The sequence below is a fragment of the Aquarana catesbeiana genome, linkage group LG01 (assembly GCF_042186555.1).
Source record: "Aquarana catesbeiana isolate 2022-GZ linkage group LG01, ASM4218655v1, whole genome shotgun sequence".
NCBI classification, from domain to species: domain Eukaryota; kingdom Metazoa; phylum Chordata; class Amphibia; order Anura; family Ranidae; genus Aquarana; species Aquarana catesbeiana.
In genome coordinates, this window is record NC_133324.1 from 965,477,042 (window position 1) to 965,493,250 (window position 16,209).

General features: G+C 40.5%; 1 pseudogene; it reads left to right on the plus strand.

Annotated features, from left to right (window-relative positions):
- The window catches only part of LOC141128809 (legumain pseudogene), a 46,178-nt pseudogene that overhangs the window by 13,035 nt on the left and 16,934 nt on the right, over positions 1-16,209 (plus strand).

The window sequence follows — 16,209 nt, forward strand, 5'->3', positions numbered from 1 at the left end:
GATCTTCATGTTTGAGTCAACTTGTCAGTTACATACACAAGTTCATATAATTGTGATAACAACACTTGCCCTTTTTGTAACAAACATTCCAAACAGCATAGAAATGTTGTTTCTTGTGCCGCTGGAAAATAATTCTTGATTTATGACTATTAATTGTGGCACTAGCAGCATTGTCAATGCTGTGGAATGTACACTGTGTAATAAACAATATGTGGGATGCACTTCGAGACCTCTTAGAACCAGGATTAGCAAACATTTCCATGGTGTCTCATAATGATGACAAAAACTTGTCTAATATTTCTAAACAATTTAAATGAGCCAATTGTGGCAATATGGCATCTTTTGTCTTCCTGGGTCTAAAAATGTAAAAATTATCTCTACGGGGAGGAGCTGTCCACCACAAGCGGTAGGTGTGGTGGATATTTAACCTCCAAACCAAAATGCCTCTAGGTATAAATCATTGTTATGATGGGGACCTTTTTCTTAAATAAACTTTTGATAGAGATGTAAATATACACACAAAAAAATTATATATATATATATATATATATATATATAATCTCGTTTCCCCGAAAATAAGACCTAACGTGATTGTCAGTGATGGCTGCAATATAAGTCCTATCACTCAAATAAGCCCTACCCTGTTTGCCAGAAAATAAGACCTACAAGGACTTTAACTAGGGCTTATTTGGGGGGTAGGGCTTATATTGCAGCCATCACCGACAATCACACTAGGTCTTATTTTCGGGGAAACAGGGTATATATATATTTCTGTTTTCATTTTTATGTGTCCTGTGATCAAGACTATTCACCAAAACACGTTAGCCACTGTTATTATGTGCCAACATGCAATAACAAAGGATACAAGTATTTATTTTCAGTGACCCTAATGCTCAGCCTCGCTGTCCTAACCACATCCATGCCCATGACCCAGAAGATGGGGGCAACCACTAGGTGGCCCTGGTGGCAAGCTCCAAAGGCTGGTGCAACTTAAGACATCAGGCTGAAGTGTGCCACACTTATCAAATTGTCAAGAAGAAAGGCACCCCTGAAGAGCAGATTGTGGTGGTGATGTATGACGATATGGCAGATAAAGAAGAGGATCCAACCAAAGGAATCATTATAAACTGAACCAATAGAAAAGATGTGTACGTGGGAGTGCTGAAGAAGGACTACACAAAGAAGTTAATCACTCCCGACAACTTCCTGGCGGTGGTTCTGAGAGGTGACGCAGAGGACGTAAAGGGAAAATGATCTGGGAAGGCGATTAAGAGTAGACCTAAGAACCATATCTTTATGTACTTCACTAATTACGGAGCTGGCCTTTCCCAGTGATGACCTCCACTTGAGGGAACTGAACAAGACCATTCAGTACATGTATGACAACAAGAAGTACAAAAAGGTGGTTCTATACATCGAGGCCTGTGAATCGTGCTCCTTGATGAATCACCTACCCAACAACATTGACGTTCACTCCGCCACAGTCCCCAACCCTCACGAGTCCTCTTATGCTTTTCATTATGGCAAGAAGTAACACACAAACCTCTGCTATCTTCATAGTGTCAGCTGGATAGAGGACTCAGGACGTGGATGATCTGTCCAAGGAGACACTACACAAACAGTTTTTACTGGTAAAGCAACACACCAATACCAGTCATGTGATGCAGTATGGAAACCGGACTATTTCCAAGATTAAGGTGAGCCAGTTCCAGGGTACAGCTATAACAGTGGCCCCTCACCTTGACCCTGGAGCAGGTACACAATATGGACCTGATCCCCAGCCCAAATGGTTCCCTTGGCCACCCTAAAGAGGAAGTTCCTGGCTACCAATGATGCTGTTGAGGCCCAGGATGTACTGACCAGGATAAAGGCCCTAAAAGGAGGCCAAAGCCTTGATAAAGGAATTGGTAAACCTGTATACTCTGTTAGATATGTTCTAATGTTACTATTTAAAGGCTCTCCAGGTTGGGCGTTTCCTTGGAGGGCATTTTCTTTGTGTGAAAACAGCATAAAGGGTGTGCACTGCAAGTACACAATTACCTGGCGAAGGATCAAAACTGCAACAAATTCAACCAGTGTGCTACTTGTATGACGTTTGGGCAATGCTTCTACCTGTCGAACTACACTCTGTGGAAGGTTGGATGTTACAGCATGTCAATGGGAGGGAGCAGATGAAGAGAAAGCCACTATATATTCAGACGTGAGTAGCACTCAGAAAACTAACAAAACCAAAGAAACATTTGCCCGTGGGACTTTTGAAAGAGTGGTGCTCACTAATAGGTACAACAAAGTTATATAAAAGTACAAATTGTATTAGAATTTAACAAAGAAAATTGGTACAAGTAACAGTATATATCTACATATAAAAAAAAGCAGAATAAAATTGAATTGTTCACCAAAGTACATTCTGAATATCAGCCTAATTAATAAAACACTGTTGTATTGCTGGAGCTGCAGTCTCTATGCTCTCTATACATCAATTATAAAAAACACACAAACACCCAGCATAGGGGTATGCCAAATATTCAAAAGGTCAGGCATGTTGTTAAATTCTAATAAAATTTGTACTTTTATAGAACCTTGTTGTATCTATTAATGAGCACCACTCTTTCAAAAGTCCCACAAATGTTTCTTTGGTTTTGTTAGCGAGCATATGATGACTGAGATCTACAAGAATGGAACAAATCAGCTGTGGTATGATGGCTACAGAAAACCTACATACCTACACTGGAGGCCTATATGCCGAGTACCAGCCAAGTGCCACGAAGAATCATACAAGGGTCAATTCACGAAAAGGTTACTGCATGTGATAATAAGGTCAAGTGACTAATTTGCATGAATCACATGCAGTAAAAAAAATCCAATTCACAAAAAAAAACAAAAAAAAAAAAAAAAAAACACACAATTCTGTGGTATTTAATGAAAAATGTGTTAGTAAATATTGCAAGAAATCATGTGGTAAGCTGTTAAGTTCAATTCACATACGGGAAAAAAAAAAAACCCACAATTTTTACCACCAGGGTTTTGCTGGCGGTATCACATGCAGTATTTCCTGATCCTCTGAGGGTGATTGGATTTAGTGCAAAAATCAGCCATGGAGTTGTTTGAATACAATTTCCAGCAATTCAACCTCCTAATAAGGCGAGTTAGGAGGAGAAGAGTGGTCTTCATGGCTCCAAGGCATTTTCCAGAACACACTTCTAGATGGCTTTAAGAAAGCTGAAGATCTGCAAAAGTCCAGTCTCTTACTGTACGTTGAGGCTGCGTGTCGTGTCAGAGACCACCATCCAGTGGAGTCATGCAATATCTGGTATGACTAAATTGCTTAGTGTACTTCTTTTTCGGGGAAAGGTCTCCCTACCTGATAGTAGCCGGTGATGTGGTCGGAATGTTGCAGACATCTTTTTCAAGAATGCTGGGAAGGGTGCTACAGGGCTTTAGTTTCTTTGCACTTACCTTCATCCATATGCCCTCATTAAGGCAGGAGTGGGAACAAAATTAATGCATTGATCCCAAATGTAATGGATTGATTGTACCCCTAATGGCACCCAGTCACAAGGAGCACATCTATTGGAATAGAAAGGGATATATTTTCATGAACATTTACTTGGTGTGTGACACCCAAATGTTGATCGGCGATGTGGTGACCGGTTTCCCTGGATCTGTACACAATGCCCATATACTACGCCAGTCTCAACTTTATGAAAATTTTGAGAAGAGGACATTTGATGGCAGCTGTCTACTTGTTAAGTCGATCAGTAATTGTGCAATGTCAGTGTCAAATACTCATATATACCGTATGTCTCTGAACCTCATGAATATGCATGCATGTTTTTTTTTTGTATATATATATATATATATATATACACACTTTACTTTTAAGCTCCATGCCTTGTGTGTCATTTCCATGCGGCCTTAAAACTTCTTAGTAATTAGTAGTAAAGTAGTAGTAAAGTAGTAGTTAGATGATTCAGGATATCCTTCTCTACCCTGGCTGTTCACACCGATTTCATACTGTACCACTTGTGCCCAAATCCAGGTACAACACATTCAAGAATCTGAATTGTGATTGAGTGGACATTTGGTGTTCAAGATTTGCTTCCACGGCACAGTTCCCCCTAAAAAAACAGGCCTAATGTCTCCCAAGGACACCCAATTTTAAAAGTCAGTAAAGTTTTAAGGTATTTGGGTTTCAGCATGTTTAATCTCAGCACCTGTTCTCTGCCTTCCCCGCCCATCTCCCTCCTCTGATCAGTGACTCTACTTCCAGAGATTCCGGTATACTCATCTACTACAGCATAGCTGAGGATTTGGCGACGTTGTCCGGTGGTGATTGGCAGTGAATCCGAATACTCAGAAACTAACCCAACTTAATCACAGCTGAATCCCCACCACATTAAGTTAAGGTCACTTTAACCAATCAATGAATCTATTATTTAATGAACATTCTGATAATAATCCTGCAGAGGTTTGTGAGGTGTATGTAATACATTTTGAAGAGCCTACTGTATTTATTGGCGTATAACACGCACTTTTTTACCCTGTAAACAGAGTGAAAATAATGTGCACCGATATATTTTAAAAATACCATGATACATACTGCATAGCACCTTAGGGGGTGTGATCTCAGGCGAGCAGACACCATCAGAGACAGCCCCAGAGGACCTGGGAGTCCCGGGACACTCAGACCCGGCATTGCCGACCCCCGGCAGACATCCTCCTGCTGCACTGCACACAGAAGCCACAGTCTAAAGCCTCGTACACACGATTGGATTGTTGGCCAACAAAACCATAGACTTTTGTCTGAAGAGCGTTGGCCCAAACTTGTCTTGCATACAAACGACAAGGAATTGTCGGCCAACAAAAATGAACATACTGACGTACTATGTGGTTTTTCAACTATTTAGCGCCACCCTTTGGGCACCTTCTGATAATTTTGTGTTTGTAGATGAGTGTTCATTTGTGAATAAACCTGACACATAAACCTGTTTGGTGGGCACTAAGGTCCCAGTAAATCATGACCAGTATCGGTTTCGTTTTCTTTTCAAGGGGATGCAGGTTACCCACAGATGACGTGGCTGATGGCTGCAATTGGGCAACTCCAGGACAAGCAGTAGCTCAGGTACAACCAAGGCCGTGCAGAGAAGCTAAGAAATTGTGGAGACCATATTTAGTCATAAGATATGGTTTATCTGCTTCCCCAGGGGTGAAGCTGCCAGGATCATCATGTTGCATCCTACATAACATCTGCCTTGCGAGGAATAATTCTTGGGAGCTGACATTAGAGGGAGCCAGAGGTCCATCAACTGCTGATCCCCAGAAGTCACATAACCGAGGTTGGATGTGCCACCCGAACTAAGCTGATAGCCCAATACTTTACATGTACTTATGTATTCACACATTAGTAATGATACAAAGTAGCTCATGCCTTGCATTGCCCACAACCTACCACCTTTGACCTCTCATTAACAAGAACACAGATGGAAATAAAGAACTGACAGGCGTTGTGATCCTTATCCAGTCTATAGTTTAGTTGGGGCTTTACTAAGTCAAGGAAAAGGGGAAAATGTTGCTGTTTTTTGGGAGAGAAGGGGATAAGAACAGCCGTCAGATGTTTGTGTATGTGAACCCTTTAAGGAGAAAGAGCCTGTAGATTTGAGAATGACACTAATGTCTGCTATGTACCTATTTTTCTTTTTTTACTTTTAGCCTGATATTACTCCACTTATAGAGCAATGGTCTGCAGCATACATGTGCACACCTGTGTCATGGCTGTACTTATTGCCCGAGTGCACATTTTCACTTCCTATCTGTGAACTTCATGAGAACCTGTGAATTGAAGTGGTGCAGCATAACAATGTTGAGCCTCTGAATCCTCTGATTTATAAGGATGTCATGGTGCTAGGGGTCACTATATTAGCAGGAGCCTTTGCAGATTAAGTACTGGAGGAAGCAGCCTATGCTGCTGTTGCCTTCCATCAACCACGTGTCACTTCACATCTCAAGCCTATTTGGAAAACATGCGGGACTATGATATCTATTCTAAATTCCGCTTGAAGAGAGAAGTAATTATGTATGTGCTCAGAGGAGAAATGTGCCCCATCTACAGCCTGAAGCCACACAGTACCAGGGATGGTGAAGTTGCTGGTTTCTCTTTACATCTTGGGGAGTGGCAGCTGCCAAACTACCACTGGCACTATACTTGGGATCAGCTAACCAACTGTGTCCAGGGTGTATATGAAGGTCATTGATTCCATTCTTGCCCTTGTGTCACAGGTTTATCCACTTTGCACAAACTGAAGATGAGTGGAATGATGTGATGGAGGCTTTCTACCAGCCTGCTGAATGTCCTCTGATCCTGGGGGGCCACTGACTGTATGCATGCTGCAATTTGGGCCGCCAGTTAAAGAGAAGTTGAGTTTCATAATCACAAGCATCAATGTACAAGTGGTGTGTGACAACAGGCAGGGATGTGTTGTGTGGACAGAGAGAGAAGTAATAATGTAAACATTCTATATCACAGAATAGTTTGATGCACTCTAAGGGCTGTGGGAGCAGCCAAGTAAATCCCACACATTTGAGATTCCTCAGATTGTATGCAAGATTTATATCTTCCTGTGTATGTCCAGCCAGATAGAGGCCCTCACCCGAATCTATCTGTGGCCAGTGGTATTGCGGGCTGTAATAACTTTGGCAGTTGGTTTTATATTCCCTATAATAAACTTTTCACTTCCAATCAATGATCTTGCTCCAGGTATTAGGTTACCATGGGTGTGCATTCTTGACATCTGGTGGGAGGTTAGAATGTGCATGTTTGGTGGTTACCTGGGTCTGTATTGGAGAATTTGAGGCTCCTTTGATAATTTGCCAGAATGCTGTTTGATTTCTAAAGACACACAATGGAAAGAGATACATTGCATATATTCCACATCTGCGGTGGGAAGACTTTTATTGGTTCCTACCTACCAAGCTTAAAGGTTTCCCCTCACCCTCTGGGTGTTGGAAAACCATTGTTTCTGTAAAGTATTTTTTTTAATAGGTTGAGCTTTACAGATCGTGATGAACTTTTTGGGTGGTATATACAGTATATGATATGGAACGTTTGCCTTCCACTGTTCTGCATTGTATATACTCTGTGCCCTGGTTTGTACTGAACACAGACGTGTCCTGTATGTTCTAGGTATATTCCATACCCCCTGGACTGTACATTGATAGTCAGGGGAAAAAAACATGAGAATGGTGAATACAATGCTGCATTCCTTACCATTTACTTTCCTATATCAGTATTAGAGTAATATTGTCCTAGGTAAGGGCTCTTTCACATGAGCCAAACTACTACTCTATTTAGACGAAGATATTTGGGTGTGTGTAGCATGATGAAGATCCATAATAGTTATAATAAAATCCTGTGTACCTTCAATAGATCAGAACCTGGACATACTGAAGTGTGGAGTGTCTGAAGTACAAAGTATTAAACATTAATATATTATTGGGGGGGGTCATTAGACATGGCCATGAGACATTCTAAGACCAGGGAGACTAAACTTCCAGTGTCTGTATCATGTCATTTCACTCCATTGGTGATCAGTGACGGAGCATTACCAAAGAGGTGAGGTCACCAAGTGTATGATATGATGGTGAGAAGTAGAGGGGGCAGGGATCAATGAGCAGCGGGGGGGGGGGGGTTTGGCAAATAGGAACGCACAGGGGGTAAATGATTCCATCACCCAGCTGAGGACAAAACCAATCACTATATGGGAAGAGCCTGCAGTGCGTATTCTGACGATGCTTTGTATTTACTGCTTGGAAAGGCCAATGAGCAAAAAAAAAATTTACTTCTTTCATTTCTGGTTTCCAGTTTTAAGAATTACTCTGACCAGAATGTAAAGGAAACTGTATACTGAAGGCATTGCTGCACTGTTATTGCAAAAATACAAGAGGGGGGCAGAGAAATAAAAAAAAAAAAAAAAAAAAATCCCTCAATCCCCAACTTCATACAAGGTGGATTGCTTTTTGAGGCTGGACCCTCAACCAAATTAGAGTTTGCACAGCCCATAGAGCTCTATACACACACACTGGGTGATTGTTACATTCACATACCAGGACATTTTTCTTTCAGGATCTCCTTCCAATTAAATTTTTTGTATCAGCGGCTCCCTACACAGAACACTGGACTTTATGGATCTTCTCTTAATTCTAGAAGCTCAGAAGAGACAACCAAGTTCTATTTATGAATGATTTTCCTGGACTGAGCTCTGTCTCCGATATAGAAATCTCCCTGTACTGATATACAAAGTTGGTTCTCTCCCTATACTGAGATACAAGTCATCTCTGTCTCTTTAACTCTGTGCTGATAGATCAATCAAGATTTTTCCCTACAAGAAGCTTCAATGTTCCCCTCCACCACACAGCACATCTCCCTCTCCCAACACACAAAATGACTGACTGCTTCTCCTCTCCACCCAGATATAGTCAGCACCGACCCGCCCACTCATCACATGACCAATACCAACCAATGAATATGCTCCAGCCCTTCCCACTCACTAATCACGTGATCTCTACCATTAGCTATTCATACTGAGCTATAGCTCCTCCCTTTCACAGATTAACCCCTTTTATGTCATTCTGTCTCTTGGATGATTTATAAAATCTTGATCTAAGAAAACTGCCCCCTGTGAATGAACAGACTACAAATACGGAAAGCCTTTTCAGATGACGGCTTGTAGTTCTCAATGAAATGTGAGGGGGGCGCTGGTTAGCATCCTTGTAGTTCATTGATTCTTCCTGGAATGAAGTAACTACCTGTATTGGAGCTATGGGGAGACATCTACACTGACAGTCTGCAGGAGCCTGACATTGTACCAAAGATCTGATGATCCTAAGAAAAAAATACACTTTTTTTTCCTTTATTTGCAAAAAAAATGGTGTGCTGTGAATGGATGACGTGGCCGGGTGGGTGGAGCCCCGTTCAGCCGCATCTTTTAAAAATTGCTTGTGACAGCGGCTGCTGTGAGTGAATGACGGCATGATTTAATTTTTCTTTATTTTGGATGATTGGGGATCATATCACTACAGAGTGGTGCTGTGGATACGAGAATTAAGTATATAGTGCCACGCCCCGATAAATTAGATTTTAAAGAATACGTTTGCAGATGATGAACTTTATAGGCATAAAACAGGTATGAATTAAAAGACAATTACAAAAAAAAATAATACAAGACAATTACATTAAAAATCATTGGCTATTCACAAATATGCCTAGAAGCCAACAACAACACACCACCTACAAAACATATACAGTAATATACTGAAAATGAGGGACCAAACAGGTCACTCTCCAATACTTGGTGATTTAGCGTGTGAGTGAAAGAGGCGGAATGTCTTCATGCAGCTCAGCTCTACATGTTGCGAGTATTCAAAAGACATTTCTCCAGGAGCTCATGGCATGTTAGTTTTATAGTCAAAGAGAGAAAAAGCAGAGAATAAATTCTGCCATGCAGATGGAGATGAGGGAAGAAGTATTGTCACGTAGCTTCTAGATCTGTGAGACCACCTCACACAAAAAGCTTTAGAACGATTGATAGTGGCTTGTAAATAGGAAGTGCTGATGGTCAACGAATGTGGCAATGTCTGGATTAATCAGGGGATCCCCCACTAATTATATAGCTTCATTGTCCATGTATACATAGTTCCCAAAGGGCATCCCGCGTGATAGAAGTCCCACTTTTTACTCAGTGCCAAATTGTAAAAAGTGCTGTGGTCAGGAAGGGGGTCAAATCTTCTGGGGTTGAAGTGGTTAATCTGGCAGGTCCCAGGGGCTTCCATCTTCGCCCTCTCTTACTTCCATGTTCCGTCCCTTCAGCCGCTTGAATGGTCGGGCCGTGGTGATGTCACTCCCGAGCATGTGGTTGGTAGTCCCATCACAGCGACACAGATCGGGGGCTGTAAATGTACGTTGATCTGTGCATGCGTGGATCAGTGTACATGATGGCTGACAGGCAGGAAGAAGGATTTATGACAGAAGAAACCGCTAGGGTCTCGTCTTTCATAAATACTACTGTATGTAACATCAATTATGTTTTTGAACTTTTTCTAGGTGGGACTTCCAGAAGACGCAGCAAAGAGGTGTGCTGTGTAGATCTCCAGTGCTCTGGATTTCATATTGGAGAAAGGTCTTGTACACATGGACCTCAAGCCAGAAAATGTTCTTGTGTTTGACCAGGACTGCCATTGTGTTAAGATCACTGACTTTGGACTCACTAAAGTCACAGGGACAGTTATTAGCAAGATGTGGAAGCAAATCCTACATGGCCCCAGAGATGTTTAACCTGACTATTTCAGATGGACTGGCTGTAGATGGCAGCCTTGATGTGTGGGCGTTTGGTGTTGTCATCTACTGCCTAGTCACAGGAGAGTTTCCATGGCGAGTGGCCATGCTTGATGATGAAGCATATAAACAGTATGTTGACTGGCAAAATTATTTCCAGGTGGGTAATCCTCCAGAAACATGGGAAAAGGTTCCTGCTGGGATACAAAGAATGTTTATTGATCTTTTGGCAATTGATCACACCAAAAGAAGTAAAACTTTGGAAGTCTTGAAATACCTGAGTGAAAGCTGGAAAAAAGAAACTCCAGAGTTTACTTTAATACAAGAGGAGGGTGATTCCATTGAAAGGATTTCTTCAGTCCAGTCCGAGGTAACATTGGCTTCCCACTTGAACACGTCACAGAGCAGTGTCTCCGTCTCATCAACTATCAGCTCCTTGTCTTACCTTCTGACCACAAACCCCTCCGGATCTCAGTCTGAGATGATTCCAGAGCCACAAAAGGACAACATGTCAGAGGCACCAATTATGTCTGATGATGAATTTTCCTTACATATTGGTGCAGAGGTAGATATTGGGTAACCAAGAATTGGTGAGTGAAAGAGTCTGAAACATCACGTATGATCCACTTTTCTCAGGTATGTGACTTTCTTGGGGAAATTTGATCATAATATTCTATATGTATTTTGTAGTCACACTAGCAGTTTTTCAATAAGTGTGTGGTCATTACTCTTATCTATATCCTCCACTAATATTCCTGTGTTACTAAAGGCATGGAATCTTCATGCAAAGCATATAGAAAGATTACTTCTTGGTGGAGTAAATCTTGAATCCCGCCATTAAAGTGGTTGTAAACCCTCCAATACAACTTTTGCTCTTCGTAATATAGCACAGGCGGCTGATTTCTGCCTGTGAAAGTTCACTCACTGTTGTTGTTGCGATATAAACCGTCCTTCAATGTTCAGTGACGTCAGCCACGCTTGTGCATTGTGTATATTGTTTAACGGCACACAAAGTGCGCCGTTTGTCTCCTCTGTATGCCGGGTCATTATCGTACACTGAGAACGGCACAGAGGGAAGCCTCGCGGTGCTGCCCTCTGATCCTCTCCTTCCTGGTTCTCCCCCTTGTGACAGTATAAGACGTCACACAGGGGAGTGAATCAGAGCAGCATAGAGAGGTTGAAAGGAAGCATCTGTTCTAATACCCGGATTTCCTGATGGTGGCTGAATTGGAATGGACTTTCATCTGAGCAAGACGACAAGAAACTTTCATCTGGGACTTAATTTCCACAAACTGCCAAAGACATTGTTAACCCTGTTCAAAAATGTTGCAGCCTTCCAGGGACAACAAAACAAAAGTCTGACCGCCTAGCAGATATGGTGGTCGAAAGGGAATTTTTTCCTCCCATTTAAAATACGGGGGGGGGGGGGGGGGGGGAGAGATTTTGGCCTTTCCTGGACAGGTTGGCAATTGTTTGTGCTTTTATAATAAAGTCCATTTTCTGTTTGTTTAAATAGTTTGTAAAATAAATGTATTTGACCTTACTGATTCTGTACAGGCTTCAGTCCTATGTCCTTTGTTAGGGCATCATTAGACTTGTTCATGAGGGCTGCACACGGCTCATTCAAATCTTCAGCTCGGCCTACAGGGGTTGGAACACTCTTCGAAGCCACAGCAGGTTTAACTTTGATTACATCCAAAACCCCTTGCAAGCAAGGCAAAAGATTTAGAAAATAGGGTAATCGCTTTCAACATTTATTATAGCATAAAGGTAGCAGTTTGTGGAGGAAATACCCAGCTTGCGTTATCAGGGATTCTTTTACTAGTAAAAATAACGTATTCCTAAAAATGTTAGTATAATAACAAAATTGCAGGATTATAAATGCACCATGGGGTGTTTGATTCCGGTCTAGCTCTGCATAGAAGACAATTATCTTCCATGTTTTATTGTCAAAGGTTTATTGTCTCTCATAGTGTAACAGGTGAAATGACAGAGTGAGTAGCAGACAGTGTGTGTCTAAAGCCTCATACACACGGTTGGATTGTTGGCAGGGGATTGCCTGACAGACTGTTGTCCTAAAATTGTGACGTTGGTACGCTCCTTTTTGACAATTGTTGTCTGAAGGGTGGCGTTCAAGAGCTGAAATTCCTCCTAATACATCACTACGTTCACGTTTGTGGCACGACAATTATGTAACGTTCGTATGCAAGACAAGATCCTGGCACACGCCCTTTTGATAAAGATCAGACACTTGGTTGGCCAACATTTGTACGGTGTGTACAAGGCTTTACTGCGTGTGTGTGTGATTACTCCAAAGGAGTGTGTGTTTCTCAGTCACTGTCTCACAGACGGTGAGAGGCTTACACATTATGATGGAGTGTGAGGTACACCGATTAGGAGTTAGGGAAACCAATGAACTCTGCATCATGCACAGTGTTATTTCACAACGTGTTTAATTGACACAGGGAGGGACTCAGTCTCTATCTGTCACTCAGAGCTTGAGAGAGGTGACAGTGTGTGAGGATGTGAGAGTTGGAGCCTTAGACCCCTTGCACACTGAAGCGCTTTTGGGCTAAAAATAACCGCTGTAAATAAATTTTAAAGACATCTCCATGTTTACCTGAACTAAAACTCAATGGGTTTCTGAGCCCCCAGCTCCAATTCCCATCATACTTGTAGACTTAAAAAGAAAGACATGTCATTAAAATTAAATATAATTATTTTGGTGATGCAGATTCATGGTTTTGTTTTGAAAACAAAGATGTGTTAAACACTCATAATGTAAGTTTTTGGGCTATACATACAACATTAAAGACCTTAAATTTATTTTCACGTAAATTAATGTTCCGAATTCTGTATGATTAACCACAACCATTGACTCAGATCCAGCAACCAAGCAGTGCTTTATGGAAAGAAATGAATATTAATGACATTAAAGCTCTGGAAGATTTAATAGAATTATGGGATGAAGGACACACAGATGAAATTGAATATATAGAAGCTGACCTTCAATCTGGTCAGGCTGCTGCCTCTCCTAAACTAGTTCCTTCCCCAATAATGTCCTTACCCAAAGACTATAAACTGAAATCACATACTTTTCCATTATGTGACTGTGATGCACTGATTTGTGACTGTGATGCATTTTATATTGGTAAAACAAAACGCCCTTTTTTTCATCGCATCAGGGACCATGTCTCCTTGGTTTTGAAAAAGAAGATGGAGACGCCCATAAGTCGCCATATGGGGACCATAATTTTGATGATTCCAAGATGCACTATTTCGCTCTCGAACATGTCCCCCCAATGAGAGAGGGGATGACAATGACAAATTTTAATGCAACGTGAGGCACATGATTTGCTTCAAATCGTTTGCTTGCACGGACACCCAGGGCACTCACTGGTTGGCTTGCTAATCAACAATTCGACCGATGTGTGCCTTACCTAGGTTTGTCTATTTGTTTTGCCCCAGATTACTAAGCTGACTCCCTTCTGAGTTTCTATGCGATTTGGATGGGATGTGCAGACTTGTTTTGTCGCTTCCTTCCCCTTACACATCGGCTATGTCCTCATTATATTGTCTAGTGAAGGCATTCGACTTTCCTGTAGGCAATAGAACAGCAGACACATTAGCAAAGGAAGCAGCTTTGCATGGAGAGTTAGTAATTCAACCTGAAACGGTTTCAATTAATGTTGTGAAGAAAACAGGCACACATTTTCCTTAGTTTTCCGAGGAACAAAAGAGGGACAAGTCACTCTTTTCTTCTTCATCGGGTGACATGGGATCTTATGTCATGACTTGGATGATGGATTTTTGTGTCCTGTTATACCACAACACCTACAGGTGGAATTCACTAAATTCAACCATGACAGTTTAGGTCACATTGGTAAGCAAAAATTGCTTGAAATTCTTAAAGAGAAATTGGGACAAAATGGAATTGACAGTAGACAGTGTAATTAAATCTTGTCTGATTTGCGCACAAGTGAATCCTAGACCAAAGGTTCAGAAACCTCCTTTACAAAGAATTCCTCCAGCAGATGGACCTTGGTCTTCTATACAAATAGATTATATATGGCCATTATCATCAGTAAAAAATGGATTCAGATTTGCATTGGTTTTAGTTGACATTTTTTCAAAGTGCATCGAGATTCTTCCAGTACGCAAAGATGATTCTTTAACAACTGCTAGGATGCTGATTAATCATGTTTTTCCAGTTTGGGGTATACCAGCAAACCTCAGTAGTGACAGAGGATCCCATTTTACAGGTAAAATCATGCAGGCAATGTGTAAAATTTTGGGAATTGAACAGAGATTTCATGTACCGTATCATCCACAGTCTGCAGGAATTGCTGAACGGATGAATAGGACTATTAAATCTAGAATTGCAAAAATGTTGTTAGACAGAGGAAATACTTGGGTTGATGTTGTTCCATTCATTTTAATGAGTGTAAGAAGCACAGCTTCTGCTGCTACAAAGTATTCTCTTTTTGAATTAATGACAGGAAGGAAAATGCCGCTTGTGTTTCCACATGAACCTCTTTTGTCTACACCCCAAAGGGAGGTAATAGAGAAATCAAAATGGTTGCAGATGTTACAGGACAATTTGAATAGTATTTTACCACATGCAGCTACTTGTATGAAAAAAAATATGCAAAAAATGGTCCCTCCACACATTTCTAAGTTTGAGAAAGGAGGTCAACTCATGATAAAAAGTTTCAGGAAAAGTGGACCGTGGCAAAGTAATTCGGAAGGTCCATTTGACATCTTGGATGTTCAAGGGGTAATGGTACAGGTACAAAGACCTCTTAATTCAGTGAAAAATGCACGTAGACAACAAAAAACATGGGTACACACTGATCAATGCAAACTTTATAATCCAAGATAATGATGCTGCATTTTTTTTTCCAGGAATGTATTATAAAAATCTAACTGTGAAACTGTGGATTTCAAAAAGAAGAAAAGATGTCAGCTCAACAAAAGAAAGGTTTTAAAAGAGAGAAAACTTATCATCACAGGATTAATCCTTTCCCTAGTGACAATTTTATCCGTGGTAAAATAGATCACAAATTGTTCCAGCTATGCAGAGGTGTAACAGGATTGAAGAATTACACAACAAAGACCTTACATTATTCAGAAACAAAAAAGAGATGTAAACACTGATATCAATACAGATGAACAAAATGATAAAAACACTAATATCAATACAAATGACAAAAATGAGAGTTATTGATATTAATGCATATGACAGAAATCATGATTTTAGATATGTTGATAATAATACAACAGATTTGTATAGATTTGTATGTGTAGGACAGGGATATAATTGCTGTATGCAATTGTATTTCATTCATAGCAATAATATCGAAGTCAACGTTAAAATAGAATCCAAAACAAATTTTGTTAAAATGCAGGGATCTTCTAGACTAAACAACAAAACTGGAAATTTTGAATGTAATATATTGTGGAGGAGTTTCTGATCTATATATTTAAAGGGTAATGATTCAACAATTTGGTCTGGAGATGTTACTAATACTATGTCAAGATCTGGGAAAATAATGTATCCCCTTAGATCAATATTATTACCTATTACAAAGTTTTGCAAAAATATTAGATCCAGAATATTTAAATATAATTGGAGATGAAAGAGAGGACGTTGTAAGAACATAGGATTTTAAAGTAACAAGACAATTGGCTCAAATAAGGGTTAAAATTAGTATTTGTGGTCAACATGATTATTCCAGAAATGTTTATTTTCCCACAAACTTTAAAAATTATTTTAGATAAAGATAGTTTGCATTTGATATGTAAAACAGAAATATATTTAACTCAAGATTCATTGTTAACTTGGAAAAAGGAACGGTGAATTTTTGGGAAGTTTTCTTCAC